The sequence below is a fragment of the Rhinoraja longicauda genome, chromosome 3 (assembly GCF_053455715.1).
Source record: "Rhinoraja longicauda isolate Sanriku21f chromosome 3, sRhiLon1.1, whole genome shotgun sequence".
NCBI lineage: Eukaryota > Metazoa > Chordata > Chondrichthyes > Rajiformes > Arhynchobatidae > Rhinoraja > Rhinoraja longicauda.
In genome coordinates, this window is record NC_135955.1 from 37,551,535 (window position 1) to 37,564,013 (window position 12,479).

General features: G+C 41.2%; 1 protein-coding gene across 2 annotated transcripts in view; it reads left to right on the forward strand.

Annotated features, from left to right (window-relative positions):
- The window catches only part of LOC144591923 (neuropeptide FF receptor 2-like), an 86,118-nt gene that overhangs the window by 3,119 nt on the left and 70,520 nt on the right, over positions 1-12,479 (forward strand). The window lies entirely within an intron of this gene.

Below are 12,479 nucleotides of genomic sequence, written 5' to 3' on the forward strand. Positions count from 1 at the left end.
ATTTATATCAGTTTTTATTCCAGTATTTTTAATTCACTGAACTGAAATTCAATGGTAGGATTTGAACAAATATCATTCAAATCTTCATTGAGGCATTTGGATTACTACTCCAATAAAATAATCACTTCACAGTCATACCTCAATTAAAATATCCGCTGGTAAACTCAAGCTTGCAGTCCATTCCTTGATAACAATACTCTGCCATTGCAGTCATTCTGCACTGAAGCCGATCTCTGTCGGTTATATTGTTGTTCGTTCACAAAGTAATAACCCTCCATTTTCAGTCCCAATCTTGACCTCCACAATTTGATCTATAGATTGTTTTGCATGTATTGAAAATTTCTTGGGTGAATGCAAATGTTCTGCTCCTTCTCTTAAAGCATACTTCATAGGTCCTTCTGCAGTTGTACAGGGCCCTAGTGAGACCGCACCTGGAATACTGTGTGCAGTTTTGGTCTCCAAATTTGAGGAAGGATATTCTTGCTATTGAGGGCGTGCAGCGTAGGTTTACTAGGTTAATTCCCAGAATGGCGGGACTTTCATCTGTTGAAAGACTGGAGCGACTAGGCTTGTATACACTGGAATTTAGAAGGATGAGAGGAGATCTTATCGAAACGTATAAGATTATTAAGGGTTTGGACACGTTAGAGGCAGGAAACATGTTCCCAATGTTGGGGGAGTCCAGAACAAGGGGCCACAGTTTAAGAATAAGGGGTAGTCCATTTAGAACTGAGATGAGGAAAAACCTTTTCAGTCAGAGTTGTGACTCTGTGGAATTCTCTGCCACAGAAGGCAGTGGAGGCCAATTCTCTGAATGCATTCAAGAGAGAGCTGGATAGAGCTATTAAGGATAGCGGAGTCAGGGGGTATGGGGAGAAGGCAGGAACGGGGTACTGATTGAGAATGATCAGCCATGATCACATTGAATGGCGGTGCTAGCTCGAAGGGCCGAATGGCCTCCTCCTGCACCTATTGTCTATTGTCTATATTTGAGCCTCTTTCTTGTGGTTAACATCAAAGAGTTTAATCAAAATTAATATTCCAGGCATATGTTTTTCTGTATTCTTGGCAATGTGGCACATCTCAATAAAATGAAGCTCTCATTTCATCAAATGCTTTTCAAAATGCTGGAAACCAGTCTTGTGGATCATCACTGCCTCCAAAGTTTGAAATTCTAAAGATTTGGGCTTTGAGAATGGGTGATATATTCACAGTGTTGTTTGGGCACTATTCCATAGTGCCATCACTATCAAAGCTGACTTCTGTACTGACATGTTGTGGCGCGTCGGTAGAGGCCCACCTGTTGGGCGTGCGGCTGCACCACACCACGGCCTATCACCCACAGGCAAACGGCCTGGTGGAGAGGTTCCACCGGCAGCTGAAGACAGCGCTGAAGGCGCGACTCTCCGGCCCCGACTGGATGGACGAGCTACCATGGGTCTTGCTGGGCATCCGGACTGCGCCCAAGGAGGACCTGGCCTCATCTTCAGCGGAGCCCGGGGAGTTCGTGCCCTCGTTGCCGGGGCGAGCGGAACCGCCCTCATCCACCCTACAGCGCCTCCGAGAGTGAGTTGGCAAGCTCACACCCGTGCCGACGTCCCGCCATGGGACATTCCGCCCTTACGTGCCATCGGCCCTCCAGGACTGCGCCTTTGTGTTCCTGCGCCGTGACGCCCACCGGACACCACTCCAGAGGCCGTATGAGGGCCCGTACCGGGTGCTGGAGCACGGACAGACAACCTTTGTCTTGGACATGGGGGGCCGGCCGGAGGCCGTGTCAATTGACCGCCTGAAGCCGGCCCACTTAGACATTGACCAACCGGTGCGGGTTGCCCAGCCTCGGCCACGAGGTCGCCCACCCTTCCGGGACCCACCACCTGTCCCTCCGCCGGCCCCTCTGTCGACCGATTACCGTACGCGGTCCGGTCGGGTTGTGCGACCACCAGTGCGCTTTGTGCCTCCGGTTCTGGGGGGGGGGTCCTGTGGCGGCTCCCAAGGGTCGGGCCATACCACTACCGACCCCTCGGCACGGGAATGGACCAGTCCAGGGGGGCGGTCCGGTACTACAGATATAAGGACAAGGTTTTGGGCGCAAAGCCATTCCGGTAGACTCGACCCGTCTAATAAACCATAACGCCCCCAAAATACCTGGCTCCTTGCCTTTATTTCTGTAGTACCGGACGGCCCCCCTGGACTGGTCCATTCCCGTGCCGAGGGGTCGGTAGTGGTATGGCCCGACCCTTGGGAGCCGCCACAATGTCACCAATTTAACTCAATGTGCTACAAGGTTTCTTCATTTCTGCCTTTCAGAAATGATCAGAATCAATGTTCTGTGTAATAAAACATCAGTTTCCTCCCTCACTATTGTTGAAACAGTTTGTAGACGTTGCAGACATGGAATTGTGACAAAATGGAAATAAGAGAAATCAGTCTCATCAAAGGTCAGGTATGAAAATCTAGCATCCTTGTCAAATACATTCACAGGAAGAAATTTGATAGCTAAAGCTCGGGGGCGGGATGGTCCAGACTGCCAGTGTTGATCAACAATATTTTAACAACACTGGAGAGGGATAGTGTGGTTGCAGTTTCAAAGAAAGGGTCAATCTTAGTTACAGATTGAAAACAAATTTGATAAACTGCAGAATGTTTGCAAATGATCATGAGCAGGATGCATAGGTGCAGAGTTGGCAGTCCTATTTCTTAAACATAAGCAAGTTGTCATGATTGGGATTGACCTTCCGTTATCTTAATGTGGAAAGGGGAAATAACAGCATGAAGAGCAGTGAGGAACAGAATTTGTGAAGTATTGGAAAAAACAATTACCACAATTTCACCAAGTTTAGAGTTTAAAGGATGAGGGAGAAACAAAGATGTGGAAACTCAGCCGGAGGGAGACTAATTTCAGTAAGCTAGAAAAGATTCAACCCAAGTAGATTGGAAACAACAGCTGGCAAATGATGCAGTCAGTGAGATTGGGAGGTCTTCAGGAGAAATATACTTTTGGTGCACACTCTGATGAGGACACTAAAGGTCAGGTCTCTCTAGATGAGGGCAGAGCTGTCGATGCATATATGGATTTCGGCACAGCATTTGACAAGATTTTGTGTGGCAGGCTGCTCTGGAAGGTTAGATCACATGGGAACCAAGGAGAGCTAGCCGACTGGATAGAAAATTTACTTTATGGAAGAAAACAGAGAGTGATGGTGGAAGGATGTTTTTCGTACTGGGCCTAGTGGTGTGCCTCAGGGTTCAGTGCTGGGCCCATTGCTGTTTGTCAACAATATTAATGATTTGGATGGGAACATACAAGACATGGTTAGAAATGTTTCAGATGACATTAAAGTGGGTGGTATTGTAGATAGTGAAGATGGTTGCCAAAAATTGCAGCAGGATCTTGATTGGTTGGGCAGGTGGGTTGATGGAGTTTAATACAAAGAAGCGTTAGGTGTTGTATTTTGGGAAATCAAATCAAGCCAGGACCGACACAGTGAATTCAGTTTATTTTATTTTATAGATACAGTGCAAAAACAGGCCCTTCGTCCCACTGAGTCTGCACCGACCAGTGATCCCCGCACACTAACACTATCTAACACACACTAGGAGCAATTTACAATTACACCAAGCCAATTAACCTACAACTCTTTATGTCTTTCGAGATCCCAGAGAAAACTGCTGTAGGTCACGGGAAGAACCTACAAACTTCGTACAGTCAACACCTGTAGTCAGGATTGAACCTGATTCCCTGGTGCTGTGAGGCAGCAACTCTACTGCTGCATCACCGTGCCACCTGCTGCAGGACTCTGGGGAGTGTTGTACAGCAGAGGGATCTAAGAGTCCAGGTACATCGTTCCTTGAAGTTGGTGTCACAGGTAGATGGTGTAGTCACAAAGGCTTTCGGCACATTGGCCTTCATCAGTCAGAGTATTGAGGTTTAGAGGTCATGTACAAGACATTGGTGAGGCCAGGTTTAGAGTATTGTATTCAGTTTTCGTTCACCCTGGTATAGAAAATATGTTGTTAAGCTGTAAAGGGAGGAGAGAAGATTTCTGAGGTTGTTGCCAGAACTCGAGGAGCTGTGCTGTAGGGAGAGATTGATCAGGCTAGGACTTTATTCCATGGAACGCAGGATGATGAGGGGTGATCTTCTTGAGGTGCATATGACCATGATAGGAATAGATAGGGTAAATACACAGTTTTTTTTAAACCCATTGTAGGGAAATCAAGAACCAGAGGACAAAGGTTTAAGGTAGGGGGAAAATATTTAATATTGACTGAGGGGCAATGTTTTTACACAAAGGGTGGTGGGTACGTGGAACGAGCTGCCAGAGGAGGTTGTCGAGGTGGGTATAATCAAAATGTTTTGAAACACATTTGGATTGTTACATAGAGGGAGCGAGGCAAAAGAGAGGAAACTATAGGCCGGTTAGCCTGGCTTCAGTGGTTGGTAAGATTTGAGCTTCCATTATTGCGGATGAAGTTTCCCAGTACTTAAAAGCACATGATATAATGGGTTGATGTCAGCATGGTTTTATGAAGGGGATATCTTGCCTGCAAACTCACTTTTGATTCTATTATTTCTATTTACTAAATTTAATTACACGTCTGATTCGTATTAAACTTTGTGCATTGTCAAGAGGCTTGTAGTCTCACTTCTCTCTGAACATCTCCACCAATAAATAAATACTCGTTATGTACAAATCTTCAAAGAGATCTGTAACTCGTTTACAGATTAATCAAATGAGTTTACACTGAATCTTCTACCTATTTTAAGTAATAAATCTGCTTATGGTAGAAAAAGCTTTGGAGATTTGGGTGCATTACATCTTCGGGACATTTGCAGTCCATTTGTGTTATTGAAGAAATATCAAAACTTGCTTCCTAAAGTAATACAACCCTGCAATCCATTTAGAGTTTAGAATTTAGAGATATAGACGCAAAATCATGAGGAGAACGTACAAACTCCATACAGACAGCACTCATATAGTCAGGATTGAACCCTGGCCTCCTGCGCTGTAAAGAGCAACTAGACCGCTGCGCCACCGCGCCATCCACAGAGCACCTTCTCTATTAATCATAAGTATGATTATTACACATTTCAACTCCTATCTCCTGCCTGCAAACCCAGATCAATTTACCTACCATGACAATAGATCGACAGTGGGTGTGATCTGAATGACTCTGCGCTGGGCCTCTTTGACATGAGGAACACATACATCAGGCTGTTGTTCATTGACTTGGTGTTCAACATCATCATTCTTTCCAAACTCATTGTCAAACTCAGGAGTTTCAGCATGTCTGTGAGTTCTCTATCAAACTTCAACAGGTGTACTATGTAGAACATATTGACTGGTTGCATCATGGCCTGGTTTGGTAACTCAAACTCTCAAGAGTGAAGAAGGTTGCAGAAAATGCCTGACATTGCCTGGTCCATCATGTGTATTGACGTCCCCACCATCAAAGGGATATACAGGAAGTGCTGCCTCAAGAAGGCAGCTAATATTATCAAATACCCACAGCATGCTGGGCATGCTCTCCATTTGCTGCTACCATCAGGAAGAATGTCGAGGAGTCTGAGAACTGTTACCTCCAGTTTCAACAACAGCTTCTACCCATCAACCATCAGGCTCTCTGCACAACCCTGACCATGAACCTATCTCAGCAATGGACTACTCTGCACTTTGCACTAATCAGATTGCACTATGTTCTTTGGCTTGCACTACCATGGGCTGGTTGATCTAGAATATACATTAATGATTTGGATGAAGGGATTAAAAGTAACATTAGCAAATTTGCAGATGACACAAAGCTGGGTGGCAGTGTGAACTGTGAGGAAGATGCTATGAGGTTGCAGGGTGACTTGGGCAGGTTGTGTGAGTGGGCGGATGCATGGCAGATGCAGTTTAATGTGGATAAGTGTGAGGTTATCCACTTTGGAGGCAAGAACAGGAAGACAGATTATTATCTGAATGGTGCCAGATTAGGAAAAGGGGAGGTGCAATGAGACCTGGGTGTGCTTGTCACTGAAAGTAAGCATGCAGGTACAGCAGGCAGTGAAGAAAGTTAATGGCATGTTGGCTTTCTTTGCGAGAGGATTTGAGTTTAGGAGCAAGAAGGTGCTACTGCAGTTGTACAGTGGTGAGACCGCAGCAGGGGTATTGTGCGCAATTATTATCTGAATGGTGTCAAGTTAGGAAAAGGGGACGTACAACGAGATCTGGGTGTCCTAGTGCATCAGTCACTGAAAGGAAGCATGCAGGTACAGCAGGTAGTGAAGAAAGCCAATGGAATGTTGGCCTTCATAACAAGAGGAGTTGAGTATAGGAGCAAAGGGGTCCTTCTACAGTTGTACAGGGCCCTAGTGAGACCGCACCTGGAGTACTGTGTGCAGTTTTGGTCTCCAAATTTGAGGAAGGATATTCTTGCTATTGAGGGCGTGCAGTGTAGGTTTACTTGGTTAATTCCCAGAATGGCGGGAAACATAGAAACATAGAAAATAGGTGCAGGAGTAGGCCATTCGGCCCTTCGAGCCTGCACCGCCATTCAATATGATCATGGCTGATCATCCAGCTCAGTAGCCTGTACCTGCCTTCTCTCCTTACCCTCTGATCCCTTTAGCAAAAAGGGCCACATCTAACTCCCTCTTAAATATAGCGAATGAACTGGCCTCAACTGCCTTCTGTGGCAGAGAATTCCACAGACTCACCACTCTCTGTGTGAAGAAATGTTTTCTCATCTCGGTCCTAAAAGACTTCCCCCTTATCCTTAAGCTGTGACCCCTGGTTCTGGACTCCCCCAACATCGGGAACAATCTTCCCGCATCTAGCCTCTCCAACCCCTTAAGAATTTTATATGTTTCTATAAGATCCCCCCTCAGTCTTCTAAATTCCAGCGAGTACAAGCCCAGTCTATCCAGTCTTTCCTCATATGCAAGTCCCGCCATCCCAGGGATTAATCTGGTGAACCTGTCATATATTGAAAGATTGGAGCGACTAGGCTTGTATACACTGGAATTTAGAAGGATGAGAGGGGATCTTATTGAAACATATAAGATTATTAAGGGGTTGGACACGTTAGAGGCAGGAAACATATTCCCAATGTTGGGGGAGTCCAGAACCAGGGGCCACAGTTTAAGAATAAGGGGTAGGCCATTTGGAACGGAGATCAGGAAAAACCTTTTCAGTCAGAGAGTTGTAAATCTGTGGAATTCTCTGCCTCAGAAGGCAGTGGAGGCCAATTCTCTGAATGCATTCAAGAGAGAGCTAGATAGAGCTCTTAAGTATAGCGGGGTCAGGGGGTATGGGGAGAAGGCAGGAACGGGGTACTGATTGAGAATGATCAGCCATGATCATATTGAATGGTGGTGCTGGCTCAAAGGGCCGAATGGCCTACTCCTGCACCAATTGTCTATTGTCTAATAACTGATAATTATTTTTTTGTTGTTGTTGTTGTGTTGCATTGAATGTGCTTGTTAAGCTGCAGCAGGTAAGAATTTCATTGTTCCGGTCTGAGAGCATAAGACAATTGAGCACTCTTGACCATTAACCCTCTGCAACTGGCTTTTTTAAGGGAATTGGATGTGAAAATGTGGAAGTTACAGCAAAGCTAAAATGGGGAAAAATGTGTGAAAGTTATATTAGTGTAGGCAATGGGTATGAAGAAGTGGAACTGTTATTAATGTAGTTTCTTCGTGTTTTGAATGTATTCACCAAGATCCCATCTTTTTGGAGCTGGTATTGTTGTGCTTAAACCTGTGGGAATGAGATTTGATGCAACGAGTGCACCCAATATCTTAAGCAGGCAGCATGATCACTTAAAACTGCTTTAAAACTGTACTTTGACGACTTCCGGTGGCGCTATGGAGGCTTGAGCCAGCGCCAACTAGCTCCGTGCCGAGGGAAAAAAAAATGGGAGAAAATCGGGTTTTACCTGCAGTGACCGCAATCTGAACGGCTGCCTGCGGGATGTCATCAGGCGCACGACTTTAAGGTATGGCGTTACAACGCACCCCCCCCCCGTGGGACACAAAAAAGAGCCGGTAAAAAACCGCAGATGGAAGAGGAAGGCCCTTCAGAGGCCTCGGCCTCAATTACAACGAAGGCCCAGGAAGACCCTCTGAAGAAAATGAAACCGAAAAAGTCCGAAATGGAGGATCTTAAAACTTTTCTTGCTGCCGAAATGGGAACCTTTGGTGAGAAATTTAAAGATGAATTTGACTCTTTTAGGTTGGGTTTTAAAGCAGAAATGATTTCTACCGTTCAGCACATGCTGGAAATCTGGAAGAGGTCGAGGGAGGAAGAGGTCAAAGCGCAAATGGAAGTACTGGAAGCCAGGCTTGTTTCGGTGGAAACGAAGGTTAAAACGGAGGTGGACCCCGTTCATTATGAACTTGATCAACATCGAACAGTGATAACCGAACTGGAGAAATGGGCGACGACAAGTGAGGAAACTGTAAGTCGACTCCTTACTGAAAACCAACGCCTCTCAGATATGGTGTCTAAATTAAATGATAAATGTACCGATTTGGAGGGGCGTCAAAGACGTAAGAATTTAAGAATTGTAGGGGTGAAAGAAGGAAGTGAGAAAGAAATGGGTACTCGGGATTTTGTGGCAGACCTTTTACAAAAAGCCTTAAAATTGGATTACAAACCTTCACTCGGTCGAGCTCATAGAGCGCAGCGAAAACGTACACAGGATGATGCCCATCCAAGACAAATTATCGTAAAGGTGCAACTGGATCATGAATTTGATGATATAATGAAGAAAATGGTTCGAGGCGGACAGCTCCTTTTTGAAGGTGCAAGATTCAGTATCTACCGAGATTATTCGGCAGAAGTCTACAAGAAAAGAGGGCAGTTCATTGAGACAAAGAGAATTTTGAAGAAGGTACCTGATTTGAGATACAGTTTGCTTTATCCCGCAAGACTAAGAGTCTCCTACAAGTCCAAGGAGCTTTTTTTTACAGACCACGAAAAAGCACTGGAATATGCCAAAGATGTCGGTAACATGATCATAGACTGAAGAATTTACATTACTCCTTAGGAGTCCCGCCAGATCTAAAAGGACCGTTAAAGTTATTTTAAGAGCTTTGAGGATATCCTGAAACCGAAATGGATGGAGGACATTGGATAAAACCGTGATCTTTTTTGTTTTCTCTGTTTACTAATCATTGTTATTATCTGGATACTCATATCTAACGATATATGTAACAACCAATACTTATTAAATATCTATATTACCACTAAAAACTATTAACAAAATTATTAACATTAACATTAATCATAAAAATTTAATACTGTATATGATTGATAACAATGATTAATAATTAACAGTCTTCGATTAACATAGAAATGTATTACACAATTATATTATATAGGAAGATATGCAAGAGGTAAATTAGCCTAAGTCAAAATAAAGTTTGACGGTTTTTCTCTTTAATTTTTAATTTAAAATTAAATTTATGATAGATTTAGCGGGAAAAATTAATATGATATGTAGAGAATAAACGTAGTGAATTTTTGCTGTTCTAAAATTTTTCTGCAAGGATACGTGCTTATGTATGCATACATATGGGGATGTATATATATATATATGTGGATATCGGGTGTGTGTATGTATGGGTAGGTAAATAAGTTTGTTACTCCCAAAGAAGATATATGAATGTTAGAAATAACCCTTTATTTCCTTTGCGCACGGAGCTGGAATTTTTTTTTTTACAAAGGCTACGGAAGTCTTTAGAATTCTAGCCACGTTAGTGTGGCTATCACTAACTACACTAATTGTAGAGGTAGTTTCTTTACTTTCACCCTATATTAATCAACTCTATCACTTTTCTCTTTTTAAATATTTTTATAACTTAATGTTTGAATGGAAAAATAAGACAAATACAAGGAGATGTGCTCGGAAGAGCGATGTATATGATTTTAAATTCATCTATTCGAGGTTCGGGAGCAGGGTCAGGTTCTGTGTGTTGTACCTTCTGCTCGGTTATAGACCACCTTAGAAACAATATGCAAGATATTAATATGACAAGAGGGGGTCAGGGAATAACATTTTGTAGTTGGAATGTCAAGGGAATCAATGAACCAATTAAGAGAGGCAAAGTTTTGGCACATCTAAATTTAATCAAAACTGATATAATATTTCTTCAAGAAACACACCTTAAGAAGGAATCTCAATATAGACTTAAAGCTAAGTGGATTGCTGAATCATATCATTCCTCCTTTTCCCACAAGTCCAGAGGAGTTGCAATACTAATTCGTAAAGGAATACCTTTTAAGAACTCCTCAACAATAGTGGATATTGATGGTAGATATATTATATTAGTTGGAGAGTTAAATGGAGAAAAGGTGATTCTTCTTAATGTTTACGGGCCTAATTTCGATAACCCTATGTTCTTTAATAAAACATTTAATAAAATTCCTGAATTTACACAATATAAATTAATAATTGGAGGAGACTTCAATTGTACATTAGATTCATACTTAGATAGATCATCAATGCAAAAAAAAGTAAAATCTCAATCAAGTGTATTTCTAAATTCATTTATTAATACCACTAATATTAAGGATGTCTGGAGAATAGAAAACCCAATTGGACGGGAATATTCATTTTACTCACCAGTACACAAAACATACTCAAGAATAGATTATTTTTTAGTTGACTCTACGTTTATTCCATTTATTTATAATTCTAAATATCATAACATTATAATTTCAGATCATGCACCTGTAACATTCATGATTAAATTAAATGGAATGTCCGAGAAACAAGCATATTGGAGATTTAACCCACAAATTGTGAACGAAAAGTCATGCCAGGAATATATTATTAAACAGATTCAAATATTTTTTGAGGTAAATGACAACCCTGACACACCTATTTCTCTTATGTGGGAAACGTTTAAAGCGTATGTTCGAGGTACATTAATTTCTGCTCAAGCTTTTTATAATAAAGAGAACAGGATTAAGCAACAAACATTGGAAAGTGAAATCAAACAACTAGATATAGAAAATGCGAGAATGCCATCTACTCTAAAATATAATAAAATTGCGGTATTGAAATATAAATTAAATAAAATGTATTCAGAACAAGTAATAAAACTCTATCAAAAAACAAAACAATTACACTTTGAATTTGGAGACAAACCACAAAAACTATTAGCACGTCAGTTACGAAAAATGGAAGGGGAAAAAATAATTCATAAAATTAGAACAGAGACAGGAGAATTATTAAAAATGCCCAAGGACATAAATGATAGATTTCTCCAATATTATCAGAGCCTTTATTCAACTAAAACCGTAGCACAATCAGAAGGAATAGCAGACTTTTTAAAAAAATGTAATTTAAAAGGTTTAGATTCAAATGATAGAGAAGTATTAGAAAGGGAGATTTCGACAAAGGATATTGAGGAGTCTATTGGTTCTTTAAAAAATGGTAAAGCAGTAGGACCAGATGGTTTAGGCTCCGAATTTTATAAAAAAATTTATGATTTGCTTAGCCCACGTTTACATAGACTGTATGAGTATATATATACTCAACAGAAACTTCCAGACACTCTAAATGAATCTATAATAACACTTATTCCTAAAGCTGATAAAGATCCGGAAGACCCGGGATCATACAGAGCAATTGCACTTTTAAATACAGATCAAAAAATTTAAACTAAAATACTAGCGTATAGATTAAGTACAGTGATGAATAAATTAATACACCCTGACCAAACAGGCTTCATTCAGAAACGATACTCATACTATAATCTAAGAAGATTATTTAATATTATATATTCCAAGAGAATTATTAATGAAGATCTAGCAATAATCTCACTTGATGCTGAAAAAGCATTTGATCAGGTTGAATGGTCTTATTTATTTTCGGTGATGGAAAATATGCAGCTAGGGGAGAAATTCTGTACATGGATAAAACTGTTATATACAAATCCCACGGCCAGAATATTTACAAACCAAAGGTTGTCATCGAAATTTAGCCTATCTAGAGGCTGTAGACAAGGATGCCCGTTATCCCCATTATTATTTGCGCTTGCTATTGAGCCACTGGCAGAAAGAGTTAGGGGGCATCCGGAAATACATGGATATAACACAAAGGACACAGTGAATAAAATTTCTCTATACGCAGATGACGTATTAATTTACATTACAAAACCAGAAATTAGTATTCCAAACTTATTAAAGCTAATAACCCAATTTGGTTCACTTTCAGGATACAGAATAAATTGGAATAAAAGCGAAATTATGCCAATAAGGGAACATAATAAACAGATAATACAACAATTTCCATTTAAAATAGTAAATGAAAAATTTTAATATCTAGGTATCTATGTAACTAAGATATATACATCATTATTTAAAGCAAATTTCCCCCCATTACTGAACAAACTACATAAGAATATTCAATATTGGAAAACACTCCCTATCTCAATGGTTGGCAAAATTTATGCCATAAAAATGATTTTTTTACCGCAA